Here is a 24772-nt window from a genome sequence, read left to right as displayed (position 1 = left end):
ATTCAAAGACTACAAACAGAACAGAAAATATACTGGAAAATAACAGGTAAGCAGTGTTACCCCAGCGTCCTGGCCAATTTGTCCCCCTGGCCTTTACCAATCATGGCCTCCTAATAACCCCCCTCTCTGAACTGGCTTCATCACTCTGCTCTCCTCCCCACTGAGAGCTGGTGTGTGTGAGAGGACTGGCACATCAACCAGGTGGGGCTGCACACTGGTGGGGGTGGAGGGGATCCCCATGACCTGTAAAACGCTTTGAGTGAAGTGTCCAGAAGAGTGCGATATAAAAGTGTAAGGTTTATTTATTATTTTTGTTTCTAATGTTCTCCCAGCCTTGAGATCACCAGGCACGCACGCGGTTAAGAAAGTCACTCATTTAAAAGCCGTCTAAACGCTTCTGTAAACTCGTTCTATTATTTAACCGAACGAGCTCGTGCAGACGTTCAAAGACACCGAACGGAGTGAACGCTTCCCTTCAGCCAGGCCCAGCCCTGGCCTGGGGGCTTCTGGAGGCAGGGATCAGAAGAAGAAGATCAAATATATGAGTCGCAACAGCCAGGGGAGGACAAAATCTGCCCGCGCGAAAGGAAAGGAGCTAGAAGCACCGCGACTCGGGCCTCCTGGCAAAAACAGGAAGAAAACGAGCAGGCTTTCAAGCACACCTCGCCTCAGACCTTCACAAGGGCCGACACAAGAGAGTCGGGTAGTCACCAGGTCATCGGGACCCCCTTGCCAGTACAGAAGGCTGGGATGGGTAGGCAGCCATTCGCGAATAAGAGAGAAGGTTACACCAGCTACTGTTGTTGACTTACTGAAAACTGGCTTAGTGGGGAAAACAGGGGATCACCTGATGTGGGGAGGGGCCCACTAGTGGTTTTGCCACTAGTGGGTCCCCCCGCTGACTCATCTGGCCCTGCCCACCCCGCACCGGCAGGAACGCTTCGCCGCAGGCGCCAGGGATTCGGCGGTGGGATGATGGGACTGAATTGGGGGGGGGGATGCACGGAACTTGCCCGGCTTCAGCGCACAAACCAACTGTTTTCAGCAGGCTTCGCTAAGGCAACAGAAAGTTGATCTAAGCCACTTCTGAGCTGTTTGGTCTGAAAAGACCCAGTCACCATAACAGGCAAATAATCAATACTCTGTTGGGGGCCGAGGCTACAGAAGTGAAAACCCAGGTGCGGAAGGTGCTGCCTGGGCTGATCCTTGAAATGCAATGTGGTTTCCTTGAGGGTGTTTGAAAAGAAGGAGACGCCGAAGACAATGTAGCGACCTGTTCTTTATAAAAGACCAACAACAACCACAGCACAGCTGAGGCAGAAGCACGCGCAAAGTGCATTAGGAAGACTAGCTTTCTAAGCGGGAGGGGGTGCTTGGAGGGGAGATGAGTGGCTTCTTTTCATGAGCTTCCGGTTTCCTGTCTAAAAAAAAGAGCTACGAACTCCCCCCCCCCAAAGTACTGACCTGCTGAGCTGCAGTCTTCAAGTTAAGAAGCCAGCCCCTCTGCTTTTGATAGCTGGTGGTAGTGGTGTAGCCGTGATCTACATCAAGGTAACTCTCTCTTACAAAAGGAGGCTCTGGTTTGAGTGCTTGGGAAAACCTCAGAAACTCTCCAACCCCAAACCAGCTTCTTAGGACGGCCCCCGAAACCAAACCTGATTCATCTGAACCCGTGTCATTTCAGCTCCACAGCTGGCTCCTTAGAAGCCTTACTTGGGAGGACAGCATTCTCCCCAGCTCTGCGACACGGGACCTGATCGAGGTTAAATGCAGGAAACTGGTCTACCTGCACTTCACACGAGCACAAACCGACCAGCATGCAGAAGGAGCTCTGCTGCGCGCTGCTCTGCTCGAGCCGAGAAAAAAAAAACGAGTATTGCAGAATCGCTGCACGGGAGCTCCACGTCTCCCAGGCGAGAGCCCTCTGCGCAGCTCTCCTCCCCGTCCCGACGGCCAGAGGGCTGCACGGGGGAAGACACCCACTCCAGCACCCAGCGCCACCGGCCAGGGAAGGAGCTTTGGAAAACCGGAGATCCCGATGGAAAATTCACAACGCTCTCCCGCTCGCCCGCTGGAGCGAGACTTATGAACAATCACAGCAACGGGCTTTTCTTTCTTTTTTTATTTTTACTGCGCATGGTTAATAATGATGGAGGCATGCGACAGGTGTCTCCACACATTAAATGGCTGATGCGATTCTTCCGTCTTCACACATCATTCAATTTTATACCCCCCACCCCCCTTTATAAAAAAAATAACAAAAGCAGTAGCAGGCTTGAATTCACCAGAGACTCATCACTGAAGACTCGGTGCTCAATCCTCTGCAGAGTTCAACTTCATTAAGCCTTCTGGGGGAACAAGACATCACAGCCGGGGAGACAGCGCAAGTGGATCTGCTGTGCTTATTTATTTTGTGCAAGGAACTACCATGGAAATGAGACCTGCCCGTGCAGCCACACGCCAAGCAAGAGACACCTGGAGCACCGCGTCCTGCAGCCCATCAACATGTCCTCCCTGGAGCCTACTGCCCTGCTGCGCCAGGCTGGCTTCCCCAGGGCAGGAGCAGCTGTCACTGGCAACAAGAGCTGCAGCCAGCAGCTCTTCGCTTCAGATCAACAAGGCTGCACGCTTTCCGAGACGAAGTGGGTCAAGGCGGTGTTTTTGTTTTTGCAGAACTTTGTTTAAAAAAAGGTAAGATGCCGGGACATCCCTGGGTTTGATCTGAACGGACTGAACCCGGAGGGGAGGCATCCTGAAAACCACATTTATAAGATAAGAGATCAGATCACTTTATTGGCCCTATACAATTTCTTGCATTAGGAATTTGTCTTTTCGCAGACCCCAGCTTGCTCTCCATGAGACACACAGATAGGGAGAGAAGCTGGGGGTCAGAGCGCAGGGTCAGCCATTTATACAGCGCCCCTGGAGCAGCTGGGGTTAAGGGCCTTGCTCAGGGGCCCAGCGGAGTAGGATTCCTCTGCTGGCTGCGGGATATGAACCGGCAACCTTCCAGCCACAGGCGCAGATCCTGAGCCACAGAGCCACCACTCCGCCCTGAATTAATCAGCGTCTGATGCAACGCAAGTCCCCTCGCGAGGGGAGAACGGGGCACAATAATAACGCACGAGGATCCTCATGGGCGCCCGCATGCGTGAACACACCCGCTTGAGGATGTGTGCGTGTCAAGGGGCAGACCTGCGCCTTCCTGCCCTGGAAACAAGTTCTTCCAGAGTCCTGCCTGGCAGCCCATAGCAAACACACAACAACAGGGGAAGACTCCTCTGCAGCGCTCACTGGGCTCTGCAGAAGAATACACGCCATCCCACTCCCGCCACGCTCAGGATAAGTGGGGAATAGAAGTACAGAAATCCCTGGAAATCTCAGGGTGCACCTTTAAATAGCAGATCAGATCACTTTATTGGCCAAATACGATTTCTTGCATTAGGAATTTATTTTCGCAGACCCCAGCTTGCTCTCCATGAGACACACAGACAGGGAGAGAAGCTGGGGGTCAGAGTGCAGGGTCAGACATTTATACGGTGCCCCTGGAGCAGCTGGGGTTAAGGGCCCAGATCCTGAGCCACAGAGCCACCACTCCGCCCAAATAGTTCCGATATGGAAAACGGAAGACAATTTTCGCTACAAACAACGAGAGGGAGAATCCAGCTTTATCTTGGAAAGAAACGAACAGAACTACAGGGACGATTTCTAATGAGGTGACGAAAACAAAAACGCCGGAATTTACACAGGTCCCCAACTCTCAACTCCCTTTCAGGAGGCGATCAAAAACCACAGCTGCACCTTCTCAAGGCGTCGGGGGTGGGAACATGGCGGCTGCCACGAGGCTCAAGAAACCACACCAGCTGGATCACAGGGGCAGGGGAGTGAGGCAGTGAAAAGAAACATGCCGGGAGAACTTTAGGGAAAGCCGGACTTCGAACAAAACCCACGATAACGGGCGCCGAGATGGGTTTCCTGCAGCAACACAACCTCGGTGCCTCAGCAGCAAAGTGTTCCGGATGGTGGGAAGTCCAAGCTATTAATAGCTGATGGGAGAGCTCACCTCTCCAGCATGGGAAATGACGTACTTCCCCATCTTGAGTTTGAGTGAATTTTAGCAGCTGAAAAGAGAAAGTCAATGCAATCTTTCGCCCCCCCCCCCCAGTCGTTTCTGAAGAGTAAAATACCCGTGCTCATGAAGTCAAGCTCCCCCCCACATTAAATTCCTCCTTTTGGCTTTGGTGGTTCTAGCAATAAGAGCAGCCTCATCTGGCCCCAGCTGGCAGAGCCCAGCTGCTCCAGCAGCCTGAACAGCCTACCAGCGCTACTCCTGTCTGCCCTGCTGGGGGGCGGGGGGGGGCAGAGCTGGCAGAGCCCCGGACAGGGCTGAGCACCACCAGCCCCAGCTGCATGATCTCTCTCTCTCCCAGACTGCAGAGGCGGGCGGCAGCAGGTGGCTCCGACGCGCGTCAGCCAGGGCTCCCTCCGGCCCTCAAAGGGTTAAGCCCTGCCATTTCGACGCTACCGGCGGATCAGTCCAAGAGGGGCGTGGTCTAACAAAATGGAAGCACTTAACCCCGCCAGCGCCAGAGTCTGCACCTGGCACCCCCGGCAACGGAGCAGCGACGAGCACAAGCAGCCCAGGCACGCCAGGGAGGTTCACTCTGCAGGCCGGCAGGAAGACCACTTCCACAGGCCTGTCCGCGCACACAGCAATCTTCACCTGCACTGCACTGGGAACACTGGAACTGTATTCAGTCTGGGGCAGGGCACTCCTTTCAAACCGTTAATGAGCTGCTCTTTAAACACCCCAGAAAACACGCATCAGTATATGAACGGCAAAAGTGCATTTCTGTTCTGCGTTTTAGAGCTGTGGGCTGTTTTGCAAGACGACTCGGACTCCTGACTAATCAACACACCGACCGGCATGGTGTTTTGGCCTCACCTAGAGACCAGAACACACAAGCGTAAACCTTCTACGCACATTAAGACACACAAGCAACAGGGCATCTCGTACGAGAGTAGAGCAGAGAACAAACGGGTTTTACTGGCATTTTTCCCCCTAAAGTAACAAACCAGTTAAGATGAAACAAATGGTCTTTTCCCATTTTAGCATACATTGTAATAATGAACTGGGACGATATCCTGTCCGTGAATTATATCAACGAATTGGCTGATGGCTCGATTTGGTTTTAACCAATTAGCCTGAGTGGCAGATCTTCCGCAGCGTATTTCTCTCTCCTTGCTGGGTCAGAAGAACCCCGATTTGCCCTGAAAGGGCTGCTGAAGAAGGGACAGCAGACAGCTGGACTGCAGCTGAGCTGCTGTGAACAGGAGAAGAATCAAAGTACAGGAACGAGCAGCCCTGCTGGACCGGACTGTGCTGGAAAAGAGGCTGCTGGGAAACTGGAAATTGGTTAAAACCCTGCAGGAAAGCAGCCGCCCTGAAGCCACTGGAAAAGCGGCTAATGATACAGAGGTCAAGACGGGGTGGTGTGTTCTCCAGTGTCTTCAGGGCAATGAGAAGACTAAGGAATTCTTTGAGGTTAAGGATTCATTGAATTCCCCCCACAAAAGCTCTTTATATCTAGGGCAGCACCCAACAGGATACTGCACAGTAGCCATTCGAGAGAACCCTGAACCACCCAGCAGCGGACGTTAGGCAGGACTCCCTTCACCAGTGCTGGCAGGGACAGGACGGCAGGTTACCGCCTGCTCAGAAGGACCGCGCCTGCTGCAGCACAGGGTCCCCGGCCCCCTGGGACCCCGCGGCCCCCTGGTCTCGGCCCCAGGGGTTCCCTTTTAAAAAGCGACGGAGGCGGGCGAGCGCGGCTCTAACCGGACGCAGGCCGAATCCACGAAAGGCGTTCGCCGTCTGACCGAACGAGTGGGTTTCTCCCCCCCCAGGCTGACTCTCAGAACCGATACCAACATCGAACCAGGTCGCGCCGACCTGAATTAATTCACACTGCTGCCGTTTTCTCAATGTTAACAGTATGTGTTTTTCACATCGTTAAGTAGGCTGGACACTGTCTACGAATGCGCAGAAAAGGATTTAGCATTACCGTTCCTTAAGTAGAATTGAAACAGCAGATCTTAACATGCAACTGACGCATTTTAAAATGAATGGTTCCACTTTAAGCGATACCAACAAAAAAAAGATCACAAAATACATCAGAGAATTCAGGCACTGGCGAGGGAGGAGGGCGGTGGAGTGCGTTTCGACCCATTTACGTGGCTGACGTTTTTCCCCGGGCTGGGTTATGTGTACTGCGGCTGTTCAGGTGAAGCAACTCGCTCGCTCCTGCAGCCTCTCACCTGGGATTCGAACCCGCAACCCTGCAGCCCCGAGGCCCCGGACCCTAACCACAGCTCCACACTGGTGCCTGCCCCCCCCCCCCCCACACACACACACACACTCGTTCCACTGTTTCACTTTTGCACCTGCCACGCCGTTGCTCACTTCTGATTCCACACTTCGCCAAGACCTTCCCACTGTCAAACGGTCTTCCGCCTCCCCTCCCTCGCTGCAGTGCAGCTCTGGAGCTCTCCTTGCGAGCCACACTTCAATGCCATGCAAATGCCTCGTCCTTCTGCTACAACGCATTTCACGAATCGCGACGCCACACGACGCCTCGGTGTCGCGCACACTGCCGCAGCAGCAGTAGCGGGAGGTGAGGTGTATTCCGGTCGTCTCGGGGGTCACCCGCAGCTGCACACCTCCGCCAGGCGGGCCAAGGTACCCCACTCCAAACACCACCCCCCACCCTCTACCACAGCCCCCATGAAGCTTCTCAGAAAACGGCCTCAACGGTACAAATTCAAGAAACAAAGTTCCGGCTCATTAACCAGGTCCCAGGCCCCAGGACTGTTTTCCAGTGGATATTAACGCCTGGTTAATATACCCCCCCCTCCCCAATTCACGATGGGAATCGGGGTTTTTTACTGCAAAACCACAGCGCAGCACGGGGCTCCTAACGTGCACACAGGAAGCCCATCCAGCACCTGTGGCAACAGCAGAAGGTCCTCCAGAAAGAAGAAGAAGAAAAACAAAAAACCCCCGGTTTCCAGATATGACGAGCTTGCTGAGGACGCGCGAGCACAGTCACGGCGGCAAGCGGACGCGGCGCCCGGATGAGTCACCTGAGCAGAAGGCAGGGCGACGGCGTGACAGACAGGCCGAGCAGGAGCTGCCCCATGGGAGGGCTCCCCAGGGAACACCTGGGCAAACCCCACCTGTCAGCACCTCACGTCAGCCCCCCCCACCCCCAAAAACCGCTCCTTCACCTCCACAGAATGTTGCCGGGAAGCAGGAGCAGGTTCGTACGCCCAACCCCCTTCTTTCTAAAACAAAAGCCCCCTCGAAGCAAGGGGTGGGGTGGGGAGTCTTTTCCTAGCCCGGACTTCTGTATAACCTACTGTACTGATGCACTTCAGCTTAGCCAGGCAGGCATGAACGTTTGCTTCCTAAAAGCTACCCACAGCTCTAGTGCACAGTGGACAGTGCTGCTTGTGAAGGCGCAGATTTGTCAAGTCAAAGATAAAACCTGGGCAAACTCCCAGTGGGGAAGGCAGGCAAATCTTTCTTTGTAGAAGCTTTAAAAACAGAGGCCCCCCTGCCTCCCATCAAGGGCCCTAACCAAACAGGTTCCCAGCATCCATTTCGATCATCGATAGCCTAAGGGACCCGAAACCTTTTCAGCCTTGAACGGGTAAGAACGCCAGGAGACCCGACTGAAACATTCAGCATCCTGAATCCAGAGTCCAGCCCAGTCTGGGGCGAGCGACCCAGCCAAGATGTCAAAGCCAGCGTCCTGGCTTCTCTCAAGGCACGGCTGGAGGGGACCCGCTGATCAATTAGCTGCCAACAGGCTGGATAATCTTAATGCCTTCCTTGGCTGTAACCACGTAAGGGTTCGTTGATCTAATCGAGGGTCCTTTGCCCCAGACGCCCATTTCCAAATCCGTTTCAACGCTACAAAGGGATTTACAGATAATGGCCCCTGGTATCGAGGAGGGTCTGGAGATGGACAGAAATGTCAGCTTAGGCAGCGGTGTTGAAAGAACAACCTTAAAAGACGGGGTTTTGTTTAACCAAAACGAAGAGCACCGGAAAACCTGGAAGCGTTGCACAGTAAACTCCATGGGGAACACTGCACTCATCTCGAAGACAAACGGGAGGAAGAGGAAAAAATAAATCCAGGTAGCTCCGCCCAGCAGCGCTCCCAGGAGGAGACAGGCCTGTGCTTTCCGGCCTCCTCACTCCCCGCCGGGCTGCGCCGTCCAGCCCAGAGCTGCGGAGCACACAGCAGGCCCTGCCTCGCTCTGCAGAGAACGACACTCCATCAAGCGCAGGCTGCCCATCCTCCACTCCTGGCAAAAAGTCAAGGCACCCAGGTCGAGCAGGCAAACTGAAATCTCTAACTCGCTCGCAGCGGTCGCCTGTCGCCTCCTGAGCTTCCTGTTTACTGCACCAAGCCAGCAGGCATCTCCCAGGCCAGCTAAAAGACAGCAGAGCATGGGGGGGGGGGGGGGGGCCCCCATCAGCTGTTATGTTAACCAGACTTCACGATAACCCTCCCGTGATCAGGGCTCATCCTAGATTTTTTTCCCAATAAATTTAAACATACACAATAATTATTTACATTTATGCAAGTGATCTGCATCCCGAAGAATCCCAAAGCTCTTCACATACGGAGGGAGGGAGTTGGGGGGGGGGGAGCTTATTATAGCTTAATATTATATTATAACTGGTTGATGCAGTGTCCACTCTGGGCTCTCTGTCCCACAATGTGGCACATAAGGTGGGGGGAAGAGAGAGACTACTTAACTCACTAAAATCAAGGCGATCGCAACATCCAGCCGTTTTCTAAATGCTTTATCCAATAGAGGATTGCGAAGGAGCCAGAGCTCATCTGGGCAAGCAACAGGCGCCAGGCAGGACCACAGTCAAGACACTCACAAGCTCACAGCAGGCTCAGTTTTTCCCCAGAAGCCAATGAACCCACCAGCATGTCTTTGGACATGGGAATAGAGCGCCCAGAGGACACCCACACAAACGCGGGGAGAACATGCAAACTCCCCGCAGGCAGCGCCCCAGTCCGGCTGGCAACAAGAACAGGGAGGCAAACCTCCGAACCCAGCAAGAGACGCAACAGGCCCTTGGCACCCGGGGTCAAGGAGTGAAACCTTCACGAGATCACCAGAGGAAAAAGGAGGAGCCCCGATTCCTAAAAAGGGGTCTGTGCTCGTGGCAGACCGAACGGAGCTGGGGGTGGTGTCCTTGCGTCTCACATTATATAGCTGAACTCCTGGGATGCTTTAAGCGGTTTAAATTACACGGAGCGGAGAACTGCAAACGCGCGCGTCACACGCGGATGGGCCTCGGGGAGCAGGAGCGGTTTTTTCGGGGCTCTAAAAGAACAGACGAGGCCCCGGGGGCTGATCCGAACCCAGCTGCCCTCGGAAGGACACGCTCTTATCTTGCCGTCTGCGGGCGTTCATCAGCCCAGGAAGCTCTCTGTACAGGTCAGCGCAGCTCGCGGAGATCAGGCCGTCTCAGCATTTTGCCATCTGATTGTCCTTCGCGCCACAGACTTTCAGAAGCACCGATGGCAGGGCTGCCAGTGACTCAACTTGCGGCGTAATTCATTCCAACTGACTGCGGCTTTGCACGCACACACAAACACACACACACACAACCATGACAGCGACAAGGCAACATGCAAGTTTCAGCAGCAAGCCACCTCAGTAACGACTGTATCCAATTTCCTCCTTTGTGCACGGGGCAGACCCTGACGAGATCCCAATTCAGGCGGCAGGTCTTTCCCCAAAACCAGTTTAACCTGCCAGACCTCGAACACAGCCCCCCTGTCGTCAGCTTCAGCTCTCCTACTCCTAAACCAGAGTTTGCTCCACTTCAGCCTTGCTACGACAGTTTACGATTTCAATGAAGCGGGATTACACGGCTGCCCGTCCTACCTCACTCAAAGCAATACCAAAAGCGAAAGGTCTGTAAGAAGTGGTTTCCTCCTGTCCCACACGCTGCTGCTGCACTGCACATGGCGAGTGGTCTGGAAGCTCAACGCATCGGGCTAGTAGCACATGGTCACGCTGATCTCCGACGGCCACGGGGAAAGATCCTTGCTTTCTAAAGAAAAACCAGTGAAAGAACTAGCCCATCACTCTACCTGCACTCTGTAGCGAGAAAAACCAAACCAGTAACACACATGCGCCTGGCCAGGAAGAGGAAATAAAGCCGACCTGGTCCTCACCCAAGGAAAACCCCCGAGCTGAACGGGACACTCCGGTTAAGAGAGGGGGAAGCCGGGCCCGGGCCGGCCCGGTCCTTGGTGGTCCCACACCAGGGAGGCCCGTGCGGCACCTGCGCCGCAGTACAGGGCGGCCGGGCGACCCATCTCCATCCCACAGGAGAATAAGGAGGCCTTGCTCTTGCAGGCCCCGAGAGCATCGTCTGCATGAAACGGCGGGGTGCCCACCGGGGTGGTCTCACGCCGACGGCAGCTCCCAGTTCCCCCACCTGCCCACGCCGTGGGACAGCCCCCGCCCACCCCCCCCACGTGACAAAGGCAGGAACAGGCCTCGCTGCCCTGCACTTGTGCCCACAGAAACTCGAATTGAGAACGAATTAAACGCCGAGCTTGTGACCGTGTTTCCACAACAGTTACGCGTGTTTTCATACACACCGGCATACTTTCATACACATGAAACGCCTTGTTATTCGACTCGTCGTGTCCGACCCACTCTCTGGTATAGTTTCCATGACACCAACCGCAGGATAAAATAGTTCGAAAATAAGGACGTGCCAGACGCCCTTCAGCCGATATCTGACTGATCTCCATCCAGCAGACAGAAATGACAAGCCAGCCGGTTACGGCTTCTGACAAAGGTGCTTGACTCAGCTTTACCTCAGGCTGTGACAAAAAGGCATCAAGCAAAAAAAAAAACTTTTGAGCATCTCGGGGGGGTGTGGGGGGCAATCACAACTGTATTATATCCCATTTAATACCAAATTATAAGACAGGATAACTTTTTTTGGGGGTAAAGCTTTTCATTCCCCCCGTTTTGAAAGTGCTGCGACAGCTCCAGTAATGTAACCTGGTGTGGTCAATCGAATCGCAGCTCTGATTAAACCCGGGGCCTGCTCATACCTTCGGCCCATCCGCGACTCACGGGAAGCTGGAGCTGGTAACCCTAAAGAAGCCGCAGGCAACCATGTAAAACCAGAGAAGAGACGTTTCCCCAGCTCCTAGCACAGCATGCCCAAACTCTGAGCCAGCAGGTCTCGGACAGCCTACCCCGGAGGGGCTTCAGCTCCTTCGCAAAACCATCACTGCAGCTGAAAAGAATGTGAAGAACTGTACTTGCTAATCAAGGGATGTTGAAATTGTGCCACACACCAGTAAGCTCTCACTTATAATATTACATTCAATTTTGGTCTCCATATTACACAAAGGGTACTGGTGTTACCAGGAACTTTGTGGGCCCAAAAGAATTGATCTATTTTTGTCTCAAAGAGAGAACAGGGGGACCCGAACTGAATAAGTTCTCACATGTATTAATATCAACCCAGGGGCATCTTCAGAGTCCACAGCAGAAGACATGAGTGGAAACCAAGCTGAAAAGCATTTAAACCCGACAACAGGAGATGCTTCTTTACGCAAAGAGCTGAAGGAGAAGTGGACGAGCTAACCAGCCATGCAGCTGAAGCAGAGACCCTGGTTTCTTTCGCGCAACAGCTGAACGAGATCCTGGGATCGATTCAATAGCCATTCTGATGTTCAAACTGTGCGTTTGCCGTTTTAATTGATCTACCCTGCGCAATGGTGCAAGCTAAAAAAAAATAAAAGGGGAAAATAAAGATGCAGAGAAAAAGTCAGACAGTCGTTGATTTTCCTACGCCTAACAGTAGCTTTTGGGACCCCTCGGAGAAAAGGCAGACAGATCCGAAATCGGACTCCAGCAAGAACAAGTATTCCGAGTTCACACGAGGATAGGCCATGGAAATAACTTTGGGTGAAAAAAAATAAGAGCAGAGGAGAGGACTTGAAGGTAAAGTTTTAATTTATGGAGGGAGACTGCAGCGTCTTAAGACATACTTCATCGGCTTGAGCCGTTTTCCTTGGCAGGCCAAGAGGAACGCTGGCAGCCCCTCCGATTTCCATGCCTGCAGATGACAGCTCGGACGGCCAACGCAAGCAGCAGGCCTTCACTCTAAACCACCAAGAGTGAGCAGGCAACATTACAAAGAAATGGAACTCCCATTTTCTCATCCTTACCCAATTTCCCCATCGCACAAATAAGGTTAGCACACGCCCAGCTGAAGGATGCTGGACCGAACTACAATGTACCCATCATGTTAATAATTGCTCCCCTTTATGATTCCGTCTCACAGCTGGACATGACAAATGGCAGGTGGGCCCTTCCCAGAATTTTCCGCAGGCAATGCATGGACACCTTTCAGGTCCTCAAACAGGAAGCTCCTCTCTGGTTGCTTAGCGAAGCAGCCATGTGACGCTTCCCACCACAAAGAACTCCACTCCATTATTCTGAAGAACAATTGATCTTGTCCATTCCAGAAACATAAAGGTTAGCACTAGAAAGCAGAATGGCTTTCTCCACAGAGCCAGTCTTAAATTTATTTAAAGAGAGAAACTTTCGCTTACAAAAAGGTCTACCATTCTGAATTCAGTTTTAGTCGTCTCACTTAGTCTCTTTTTAAATGCTCACTTACAAAGATAATCTGTTCTTGATCAAATCTTGTCTAATAGTTCCCAATACCTGAATGATGTTAAAAATAGAAATACCGTCCTAGGCAGGACAGTAAAAACTAGTGACCAGTGATGTTTTCAGAGAAGAAGGTGTAACCGGTTCAATCTAGACAAAACATAAAAATGCTGAAAAAAATCTGTGATCACACTCAATACTGAACGTCCATTATTAAGCCGTTGAACCAAAAGACCACGATGCAGAGGAGTGATGAAAGGCTGTGGGGTGCTCCAGCAACATGTGGTGATAAAATACCAGCCCTAAGCCCGCACTTGAAAAAGCTATTGTCCTGCCCATGGTAGGAACTGATAGTACAGCTCAGTTGTGACATAAGTGGTTCAGGTTGAAGTGAGTCTGCAATTAATTTTTAATTACTGTACTCAGAGGCCAGGCCCTCAGCTGCAAGAGAGCTGAGGCTAAAGGTTTTGTACACCCACCCCCGGGACAAGGTTGATGCAAAACCATCCTCTGTAGCTGCACTTTGGCGATGCAAAACCAGGCTGTTTTTCCATCAAAAACACTCGGCAAACATCTGATTGGGAGTAAAGCACAGCCGGTTCCTCCCCCCCCGTCCTCAACAAAAATAAAAAAGAGAAAGATATGGCTGACCTTTGAGCTGCCCAGAGCCCAGCTGCATTATTATGCAAATGGCCGAGGCGGTGCACCTGGTGGAGGATGCCCCAGCACCCAGTCCAACTGCTGAAGCCTTTGCCTGCGTCTGTTTTACTCCTGCCCCCCTCCGCGACCCGAGCTTCCCAGCAGGGAGTGAACTGGGGAAGAGAGTCAGGCCCCGCAGCAGAGGGGCTCTGAACCGGCCTCTCCCTTCAGTCGGCGCTGTATCTGGGTCAGCTGTGGCTTCCAGACAGCCACAGCAGGATGGAGAGGCAGCTAGATAATGGCCCGGCATCAACGCGGTCAAAATGTCTTCCATCAACTACTCCAGGCCCCCCCAGCTGAAGGGGGCTAAAAGGGGGGGGGGAGAAAGGCTGGAGAATCCATTCAGGGCCGTGTGGGAGCCGGAGCTTCTCCCAGCATGCACCAGGCGCAAGGCGGGGTACGCCCTGGGTGGGACACCACAAACACACCAACGCCGGGGTCAGTTTTCACAGAATCCGATCAGCCTACCGGTCAGCCTTTGGAAAGCGGGAGGAGAGCGCAGCACCTTGGGGGAACCCCACGCGAACGCGGGGAGAACATGCAAACTCCACGCAGACAGCACCCCCCCCGGGGTCAGGGGGCGGAACCCAGCAGCCCACCCCCCCCCCCACCACGCCAACCCGCCGCGCCGCCCGGGTCGGAGAATAAACCTCAGAATTCCCCAGCACCTTGACCAGTGCTGCCGCAAGGCGAGGGAGAGGCCATTTTGCTCGCAGGTACGAGAGGAACCGCGAGGCAGCGGTCACAGACGCAGGCTCATGCCAAGGTGCTGCAATCCAGTCTGGTGTCTGGCACCCTTCCCATCCCCCCCTCCGTCCATCATGTGGCCCTGCTGATTATGCAGTGTGCTAGTTTGGATAGATTACCCATTCGCCCCCCCCCCCCCGCCTCCCATAATCCCCTGCTTCCTGCTTTCCTCAAATTCGCAGGGGCAGATCGAGGTGCAATCTGAACCAGGATCTGGGAAACGGAGGTTTAGATTCACGGCAATGACACACACAAGGGCATCCGTCTTCCTGAGTCTCCGTCGTAAAAAAAAAAAAAACAATCCAGGTAGAAAAGGCTATTTTGGGTATCTTGTAGTCTGGACCTGGACAAAGACCAGCTTTCAGTCTGGCACTCTGTTCAGTGTATCCTAGGGTTCTGCACTGTGGTTATTAGCAGGGTTACTTAAGGTCAACCAGAATAACTTTTTGAAAGGAACAAAAAACAAAATTGTTGGGCCCAAGCAGAAGAGCATTTACTTGAAAACTCCACTATGTTCTCTGCAAAAACCCAATCAGTTCACAGGGGCTCCAGCACTGCTGTGCGCCGACTGTGGTCTCACAGGACCATGCGAAAAAAACATGCTTTTTTCACTGTGGTATCGACATAAAGTAGTAAAACGTACAGCAACATTTCCTGCACTATAAAGAGTCACAGGCAATGAAACCTGGGAAATACCAAAACGCCTGGGATCCAGGACCGACCAGGCAGCCGACATGAGAGTCAGGACTCCTGTGTGTCCTTGCTGTGAAGACAGGGACACTCTCCAGATGCGCGCTTGATTAACAAGTGTCGGGGAATTTAAGAAGAAAACTGCACATCCCAGCCTATTGCAATGCAAAAGGCTACTTCTGCGTTCTGCATCCCCAAGCCTGCGCAGGCAGGTACCTAAATGGCAGAACCCCAAACCCAAGTGCAGCAGAAAACAACAACAACAACAACAACCACCAAAAAGAAGAAAACTCTCTCTCAAAATAAAGGCGCTCTCAGGCCCCGTGAACTTACACACAGGAGCTCCTGACAGGCGCGCACGCCTCAGGCTCGGAGCGACCCCCCTCACCCTCACCCTGGCCCCTGCCCCCGCGCATCATCCAAACCAGCCTGTCCCTGCCACGGGCTGTCCTGCGTGCCTACAGGCCCCGGGCCGTGCGCGGGCACGCGGGGCGGCTGTGCGCGCCCGTGCGTGCGTGTGTGTGTGTGTACACCTTTAAGATGAGGAGGAAGAGAAAGGCCGCCCGCTGAACTGGGAGCGCAGCGAAGTAGGAAGACTACGGGGACTTTTATTCTGACACGGAGGCGCAGACTGGCTGCCAGTCGGGTTAAGTGCCACGACTGGGGGCTCAAACCAGGCACACAAAATACCGTCCACCATTACGCCGAACCCGCGGTTCCCTCCAACTCTCCCAATCCCGGCTCTCCTTCCTCCCCCTCCTCCTCCCAGCCACCACCTCCCCCCAAAACTTGGAAAATAAAAACAACGCACTGGGATCCGAAAGGCTCGGGAAAGCCGGCTTTTCTCCCAGCGTAGAGGGATTTAAAACCGCGCTCTTCGAGACGGTGTTATTTCCCCCAAACACCGTCGACGTGCATGGAAGCGGAACGAGACTGGAGGAGCGGGCGGGAGGAGTGCTGGGTGAAAATACAGCTCAACTTTTTTTTTAAATCTTTTTTTTTTTAAAATAAAAGAAGACCCCCCCCCCCCCCCCACCCATACACACACACAACCTGGGTTTCCGGTTCGCCACAACCTAGCCTGCCTTCTCGGGGCGAGAGGGAGAGAGAGGGAGAGAAGAGGGGAGATGAAAGACGAAAAAAAAAAAAACCTGCGCGGAAATTTTAAACTTTTTACACTCCAAACTTCACCACCACCACCATCCCTCCTCAGAATATATTCCTCACGAATATATTATTTTTGCCCCCCACGCCAACAACCCGGGGCCGCACACTTTTGTTTTTCTTTTTTAACCCGTAAAAAGAGGGGCAAAGAGTGTTTTTGAAACTGGTGCGTGTGTGTGTGTGTGTGTGATGGAGGGGTTAAAAAAGGCGAAGTGGACAGGAGAGACGAGCCGAGAAGCTCAGCTCCCCACGGCCACTCGCCGCGCTGCCCAGACGCAGCCCGGGGGCTCGGCCACCCGCTCCTCGCACGTTCACGGCGAAATAAAACCCCGAAATAACCTCGGGGAACCCCCCACCACCACCCGAAGCCTGTCCAGTTCCAGCCCGGGACGGCTCCGGCCCGAGTTGAACTGGATTTTTGGGGGGCGACTTTCTGCCCCCTCTCGCCCGAAGGTTTGTGGTTTTAGTTCGGTTTTTTTTTTTGGGGGGTGGCGGTGCAGCCCGGAGAGGTGTATTAATTACAACACTAGCCAGTACCTAACGCTCACTCACCACAGATAGGAGAGAGGAGGAGGAGGAGGAGGAGGAAGAAGGAAAAAAAAACTTACCCCCGGTTTCAATTAATTCAAGACAAAAAAGGTTCACGGCCCCGCAAAGTTTGGGCACCCCGCAACTTACGGAGTCGAGGTGGCGCTGCTCCGTTCCTCTTTGGGTCTTCCTCGCGGTTCGGACGACTGATTTCCCCCGTAATTCGGTGTTTAATTCCTGGGGATCCCCCTTTTCAACCCTCCCCGCTGAAGCTCCGGTTGCCAAATAATGCGCTTCTCACACATGGAGCCGCGGCGTCACCGCACTGGGCATGCGCACTGGGCACGCCAGGGGGGACAGAGTACACTCAGCCACTGACCACCGCGGAGCACCGAGCTCGCCGGCTGCAGCATCCCCTTCCGTGCGGTCAGGGCGCCGTGGGCTCCTCCTCGGCCCTCCCGGTGCGCGGCCACTGCCCGAGGCGTGCGCACACACACACACGGACGCACATGCACCAAGTCAAGGGAGGGCAGCTCAGCTCGTCTCAGATCCGCTCCGCCTGTCCTCACCTCGCCGCTCGGCACGACTCCTGCCGAGCTCGTAATGTCACATCGTTGTCCCCCCCGGCTCCCCTCATCGACTCCCGTGACTAAGAGCCCAGGGAGAACTCACTCTGCCCGTTAAGCGGTGCGATGCAAAAACAGTGAGAACAGAGCAGAACAGCTAAATGGGTCTCAACTGATTTCTTTTAAAAGCTACAGTTAGGAAGGGGGCTTAAAAAAAGATTCTTGCCAAATAAATGTTAACGTTCTCGTTGTGTGTCCAGTACGAAATGCTGTAGTTTAGAGCAGAGTTTAGAGTATAAAATGTTCTAATGAAGCCACCCCTGCTGACTTTTTTACAGCCTGGGGAGGGATACTGTGTGTCCTGTATCGCCCCCTGGCCCCACCCCTCCCTCCACTTGCAATACAAGTTGTGTTCTAATGAATTTCTAAACTCATGGGTGCTTGCATGGTGGCGCAGTGGTGAGCACTGCTGCATGGCAGCCCCCGGATCTGTTCTGGACCCCGGGGTGCTGTCTGTGTGGAGTCTGCATGTTCTGCGTGGGTTTCCACCCACAGCCCACGGTCCGTACTGGTAGGTTGGCTTGGGAAAACCGGCCCCGGTGTGAGTGTGTGTGTGTGTGTGACTGTGCCTGGGTGTGCCCTGTGGTAGACTGGTGTCCTGCCCCGGGGTGTACCCTGCCTTGCGCCCCGTTGCTTGCTGGGATAGGCTCCAGCTCCTCCGCCTACCTTGTACGGGATGAAACGGTTGGAAAACAGATGGGTGGGTGCTAGCAGCTGCCTGGAGGCTGAGCTACAGCCTGCTCCTAGGAGAGCCGACAACGGACTGGACAGGAGCACATTCACCGCTGGTGTGGATCCAATAAGCAGGCAAAATAGAGATCGATATAGAAATAAACTGGATCCAAATACCCCCTGCCCACCTGACTGAGATCAAGGGAGACGTCGAGACTACAGTGCCATTTCACGATTGGGTTTAAATGTTAGTAAAACTCACTCGCAATAAATGCCACTAAACTATCTGCCACCAAATTCACTGACCTGAAGCAGCTGGTGGTTTATCAACGTAAACGAAGAAAATAACCAGCAGTATATTGCCGTAAGACTTCCTTAAACAGTTTTCCTTTGTGAATACTATCTGAAATTAGAGGCCAAACACAGAGAAGCAGGAGAAATGCAAATCAGGAGCCCAAGAAGATCTACATTTAGGTTAGGGAACCTTTTAGGGAATATCTCAATACATTTCATGCCCACTCAAGACCAATAAATGTAACATTGCCACTAATACCACACATTTAAAATGAATTATATGAATTATCAATTATTTTTCCCCATACCCTGGATGACCAGTAGCTGTTAACACATACATTTTAAATTGTAAAAATGAAAAAAGAAAGAAAATTAAATTAAAAAAATAATTGAGTAATATAATTGCAGTATCAGGAAAGACATTATATAGTTTGTTTTAAATAAGTGCAAATAATAAGACGCAAAGTTAAATGGAGATGATAGAACTAAAAAGAATTGTGAATATTATTTAGATCTGCTAGGAGAAAAGGGAGTTCGAGGATGAGGAACAAGCTCGTTTTTTCAGGCGTCTGGATGTACAGTAGCTATCAACTGTATTTACAATTGTATTTTTTTTATTTAAAATGGTAAAAATAGGGCAAAAATCATGAAAACACCAAGCAGGACAGGTAAAGTACATTTCATCACACAGGATCATACATAACATTTCATGATCGTGATCAAAATGTTTGCACAGGCACACACTCAATAAAGTTCGTTTCACAAGCAAACATCAGCAACCAAACTGAACCAGAAGTCTTGATCCACAAGAAAAAACACTGAAATGGGGGGTCTGATGGACACGTTGTCCTTCAGCCAGAGTCTCTGGCCCTGGAGGGAAAGAGCTCATTGCGAATTCAGAATGAAAAACCAAAGTGTGACTTCCATTCGCAAGCCTGCAGGTTTCAGGAACAAAACGAATCTGACTTGGATCTCATGTGCTGTTTAGCAATGATATTACATACCATCAGTAATTCCCGTCTACACCTGGATTTAAGTGTTTGCTCCTGGAAAAATGATTCAATGCATTGAATGAAAAGCATAACATGCCCCAAGTAAGGATTACATCACTTTATTCTTTCAAATTAGGGCATTATTTGATGCCTCCGGGGATTCAAGTTAAGCAATAACCCCAAGGAGGCACATCATCTCTCTCTTTTGCCCACTACGCTCGATCGGCTCCGCGGAGAAACAGAGGAGAAAGCCGTTAGACCACAGCGGATAGCAGGACCACTCTCGTTCCTGAAACCGGCAGCACATGTCATGAAGGAGCTTCGTCTGAGCAGAGAGGGGCTCCAGCATCCTTTGTGTTCCAATTAGCGCAGCACTCAGGAAAGGGGGTGGGGGTGAAGGGGGAGCAACAGAGGTCACGCAACTCTTTTTATTTATCCGATTTGCTCCAAAACAATCATGGGATAACGCCAATAATGATATATTGATCCGAGCTTGCCTTAAGAAACAGAAACAATCCTGGAAAACAGGTGACCATCACAACACTTGTCAAGAAGGGGCAAAGCCTTGTCTGCGGGGCTTTATTTAAAAAAACAAAATTAAGGCACCAAGCGAACGCAGTCACATAAAAAGTTGCTCACACTCAGGCAGATCAAGGCATTTGCATACTTTTGTCCCTTTTCGCCACCAGAGAATTGTGCACTCCGTGTGCTTAATATCTGCATAAACTTTTGCATTTTAGACGTATCTTCAGTGATATTTGGCTTGAACCGGAATTCTCTGCAGCCTTTTCGAAAGGGTGGCTATATTTGCAAAAAAAGGGTGGGCAAGGGTTTTTGCCGGTGGCTTGCGTGCTCACATTTCCAGCATGAACTCAAAACAAAATCACTGTGCTTTTCGCCTCTTTTCCCATTCCGGCTTTCTGCCCCAGCAGTTTCCACCTCTCTGGCACCTCAAAGACAAAGGCCTCCCTACAGCACAACAACATTAACCACTGCAGACACTCCACACATCCCCAAGGAGCTGATGGGGATTGGGTTTGCCTGTGTGTTTTTAACCCTTTTCTTCACTACAGACCTGCCCAGCAGTCACTTGGACAGGATTTCGAGCAAACAACAGTCAATCCACAAAGAAAATTAGGTGGCAGCCCACTTGATATATTAATATGATCCTACACAATTACATATGAAATCACGCAAACGTATGATACATACAGAGATGCATATAAGGATTAAAGCATGTAAGGATTAAAGATCATAGTAAGCATTTGCACTAAACATCTTAAACATGGTTACTTATAAAGTGACTAAGTGTGAAAGACATTGTGAGTGAAACTGTTCTTGCAACTTATATCTATTTTCAAGTTTACTGAACACCCAGGTTCTATATTGAATTACTGTAACTTGTCTTAGAAATGGTTCTGCAACAAAGTGTCAATTACTAATTTACTTTTCAAAAAGGGCTGATGTTTGATGTTTATGAAAAGTATACAGCGCAGGCAGTTTCCAAAACTCTGATAAAGTTGTCAGGAGCAGTGACTCACCTGGTGAGTAGGGTTCCTTTACATTCTATGTAATTAGGAAAAAACACAGCTTTAGTCAGGATATCGGGATATCAGCATCACTGGTACGATTCTGAGGAGTTAGTCAAATATAATACAAATAAACCCTGTTATCATCTAACTAACCATGCAAACTTTTTTAAAGTTATTAAAAAAATGAAAAAGCAACAAGCAGGTCAATGTAACTGCTGGATAAGTTGAAAAACAAGCAGGTTTTAACCCCTCTTTCCCCAGGAGTAAGAAAAGGGCTAAAAGCCTTTTGGCTCCTACGTGTGGCAATGGCCGACATTAGCAACATGACTGCTTCAACTTAATCCCCATTAAAGTACAGTAACAATGCAGGAAGTACCCCTCCCTGTCATGATCAGCTGGACTCACTATTTGGCAGGAAGTGTCTCCTTTCTGCACTGTTTCAGTGCCGACACCTATTACCTAATAAGCATCACTATCTAGCACCACAATTTCTAGTTTGTCTTCTGGGCCGTTTCTGAAAATGTCCCACCCCCCCCACCTCCAAGTCACAGACCGATTAATGCAGGCACTGAACGGCCTCATCCATCAGGATGAGGTGTATTTTTTTAACCCTTAAGGCAATGCATCAGAACTCGTGGAGCGCAGTCTTATCAGAGGAATGTCACAGCTACTGCACAGCAGGCTGGAAATAAAGGCAGTCATGTGACCAGGCCTGCAAGACTGACCTCAGCCTTGGCAATCATCCCTGCTGTAATTCGCCATCAAGTGCAGCTTCATCATAACCCCAGATCAGGACTTTTATACAGTTATCAGGGACAGAGACACAGTGCAACACTCTCTCTCTCTCCCTCACTGAAGCACGCACACAGAAAAAGGGCTTCTATTTTTTTTTAGGGACTTCTGTGCTCTGACGTAACAAATCCAGACATAAAAGTTAGAGCTTTAAATGATGAAATCAAGAAAAAAAAACTAAATTAGAATAAGGTGTTAAGCTTCTTATTAAATTGCCTTAAATATTTGTCATCTTTGAAAAGGAGAAATATATCTGTGCAACTTCCCTACTGACAGTAAAGATGTTTTTTAATGGCAACATTTACAGCACTTCTGGAGCAAGCAGAGGTTATGTGGAAGAATATAAAGAAAAATATATGTTGGCTGTTTAATCCTTCAAGTTTGCGTTCATGCACAACAAGAATGTTGAACCTCTCACCGTACATTCACGGACTGGAGAATTTCGATATTAGGCTAGAACTGGAAATGCTGAATCTACCAGGATTTTCCGTTTTAAGAAATATTTTTTAAGATTTCAGTGCCTTCCACATCAGTAACATTTTTTTTCCCTCCTTCATGTGTTTACAAATATACACGTCCCGTGATGCTGAGACAGGACACAAGAACTCTTCAGACAGGAATGTAACAAGAAAACACCTAAATACTTTTCGAGTACTGTAAATGAACGATCCACTGCTTCTCTCTTCTGATGCTCGGACATCGCACATTAGAGATCAGTTTCTAAAAGGAGGCGCAAAGCACAGTTCTAGCCCACAGCATGCAGACCTAATTGTAATTCTGTGCACCTGTTGAAGGCAATGTGGGGATCTACAGTATAACGGTCAGCCACTGAGGAAGGAGGGTAGTCTTAATAACCATCCCTCTGGCTAAATCTTTTTAAAAGAGATGAGAGTGATGGTGATGGAAGACCTTTAATTATCTGTCCATTATCAGCACAGTTATGCATGAAGAATAAAAACAAGTTATTTAGCATAATTGCCTCAAAGCAATTTCGTTACAGTGCAATCTTTTTGTAGAGATTACACTAATTGTATAAATAATGACACTTTTACAGCATGGACTGACGTGCCTCTGAACTTCACTGCCTGCCCTGGCCTTCCAGAGGGGGATGTACTAACAACCTCGAATGGATGGTTAACCCTTGATTTACTGGGGTACAGGCCTAGACAACCAGTCTTATAAAATGTGGAATACACTGAAAAGAGATGAGAGATGGGTTAACAGGCAACAGCAGTTAGCTGTTAGAAACAAGCAGTTATTAATTACCTGAAGTGATGAGGCAGTATCCCTAGGTTAGTCTTCAAGAGAGGAAGCACTTATTTTTCATTGCTTTCATTGCTGTGCAGACACCTCCTTATCAAAACTGCAGAAAGAGAATCCTGGAACCAGGGCTACATTGTTAACAACAGACATCTCACTATCCCTACCTCAATAATGGCTGGTCATTACTTCCCGAACACGATTTCCAGTGCAAGGCCTTGGCCAGCCCATACCATGTGAACACATACAAAAATCGGAACCAGGATCTGACTGGACATGTTTTTTTCTTAAGTTCCTTGGTGGTAAATTAATCCCCTGACCTGGATTACTGAATGTGCTCAATACAGCCAAATTGTTACCCCTCCCCTTGACCCTGAGGCACAGTTAAGAATGAAAAAGGTGCTGAAGTTGGATCTTTGTGACGTTCAGCAGTACGAAAACATTATTATATTATAGGATTAGGATTATAAAATGTATAACCATCCTCCCATTTCATCATCAGTGTTGTTGTATTGAAAGAGCCCATTGCACAATAGACAACAGGCACAATAATAATAATAATAATAATAATAATAATAATAATAATAATAATAATAATAAACTATATTTTATATAGTGCCTTTAAAGGTGGCTTCTCAAAGCGCTTTACAGGATGGCAATGCAGGATACACCCTGAACAGGACACCTGGGTCACACACACTCACACCAGGGCCAGTCTTCCCAGTAGCCAGTTAAACTACCAGAGTGTCTTTAGAATGTACGAGTAAACCGTTGCACCCAGAGGAAACCCCACTTAAACATGAGAACATGCAAGCTCCATGCAGACAGCACCCCCAGGCCTGGAATTGAACCCAGGCCCGCAGTGCTGCAAGAGAACAATACTGACCCCTGCTCCATCGTACTGCCCAGTACCTTATTAAAAATGAGCAAAACCCATCCGGTCAAGAGACTCCCCAGAGCCCCTAAAACAGGAGTAGAACCCCAGTCCTGGGGGACCAGAAAGCTCCTGATTATCTGATACATTGAGCCTTAATGACTGAATTCCAGTTTTTATTCACTTTATTGGAAAAACTTTACTTGTAATAACTTAGATACTTAAAGAGAGCTGAAGTATAAAAGCAGAGTAGTTGGGCATCTCTTACTTAAAATATGCTTGCAGTATCAAACACCAAGAGCCAGAACTACAAAACCCCTCAATCTACTCCTATATAAGTAACTTTATTGCTAGGTAAAATAGGCTTAAAGCTCGTATTTACTATTGAGATTTACTGCACACGTGATCTGTGACATTCCACAGCAAAATAAATCTACCCGAAAAACTTAATCAACTTCCAAAAACCAGTTATTTGCACTTCTTACGGATGCCATTAAAAGACGAAAGAGGACCTACACACATCTTGTTTTATTTACAGAAAATTGACATTTGGGGGGTTTGATCTGTGTAATTGGGGAGGCTTTTCTCCAAGGCGTACGCGGAACCACGGGGAAGGGACGCGGGGGTCAGGAGCTCAGACCACGGAGTCAGTTTCACTTGAGTACCGGGGATCCGGTGAATTGAACAGGCCTGCACCGGCCCGAGAAAAAAGAAAGAATGACTGTTCTAAATTTCACCACAATACATCAGGGTAATAAATGATAAAAATATTTTCAATTCACAAAATTAAAAGTACCGCTTTAAATGTGGCTTCCTGGTTGCTAGGCAGATTCAAACCATTCCGCATCTCCCGGAGTCAACAGGAACATTTAGCTCATGACTAAGCGGAAGACTTAACAGCCAATCAAAGACCGAAATTGTCTTGATTGGCATTTTACTGCACCAACTGCAAACAGCACAGGTGTCATGTCCCACCCAGGGGGAGTCAAGCTTAAGGTTTAAAAAAGAACGATTTCTAAATTACTTAATTGAACACATCAGTTTAATTGAACATGGGCAAATTTGTCAGGGGTTTTGAAATTCATTTAAAGGCCACTTATTAAACCTTATGTTCTGAAGCTCTCCAGGACCAGGGTGGGAAAGTCCTAGTCTATA

At 50.1% G+C, this 24772-nt stretch overlaps 1 protein-coding gene and 1 long non-coding RNA gene across 6 annotated transcripts in view; both read right to left on the bottom strand.

Moving 5' to 3' along the window:
• gatad2ab (GATA zinc finger domain containing 2Ab) overlaps positions 1-17194 on the bottom strand; it is a 35449-nt gene extending 18255 nt beyond the window's left edge. Inside the window, exon 1 of one of the 5 annotated variants that reach the window (XM_069186179.1) lies at positions 16726-17194. The gene's annotated coding sequence lies outside the window, so the exon portion shown is untranslated. Of the gene's footprint in view, positions 1-16655; positions 16674-16725 lie in introns of those variants that run through there. The other 4 variants (XM_069186175.1, XM_069186177.1, XM_069186178.1 and 1 more) reach the window with 4 other exon arrangements.
• A 6936-nt stretch (positions 17195-24130) lies between these two features.
• On the bottom strand, positions 24131-24490 carry LOC138225552 (uncharacterized). Its single transcript, XR_011183973.1, has 2 exons — positions 24414-24490; positions 24131-24307 (listed from the first exon to the last, which is right to left on the bottom strand). It is a non-coding gene; the product is annotated as an uncharacterized lncRNA (long non-coding RNA).
• Between the last annotated feature and the right edge of the window lie 282 nt (positions 24491-24772).

The sequence above is a fragment of the Lepisosteus oculatus genome, chromosome 29 (genome assembly GCF_040954835.1).
Source record: "Lepisosteus oculatus isolate fLepOcu1 chromosome 29, fLepOcu1.hap2, whole genome shotgun sequence".
In the NCBI taxonomy this organism is placed as follows: domain Eukaryota; kingdom Metazoa; phylum Chordata; class Actinopteri; order Semionotiformes; family Lepisosteidae; genus Lepisosteus; species Lepisosteus oculatus.
The sequence above is the reverse complement of the archived record's forward strand: the minus strand, read 5'-3'. Positions and strand labels throughout refer to the sequence as shown.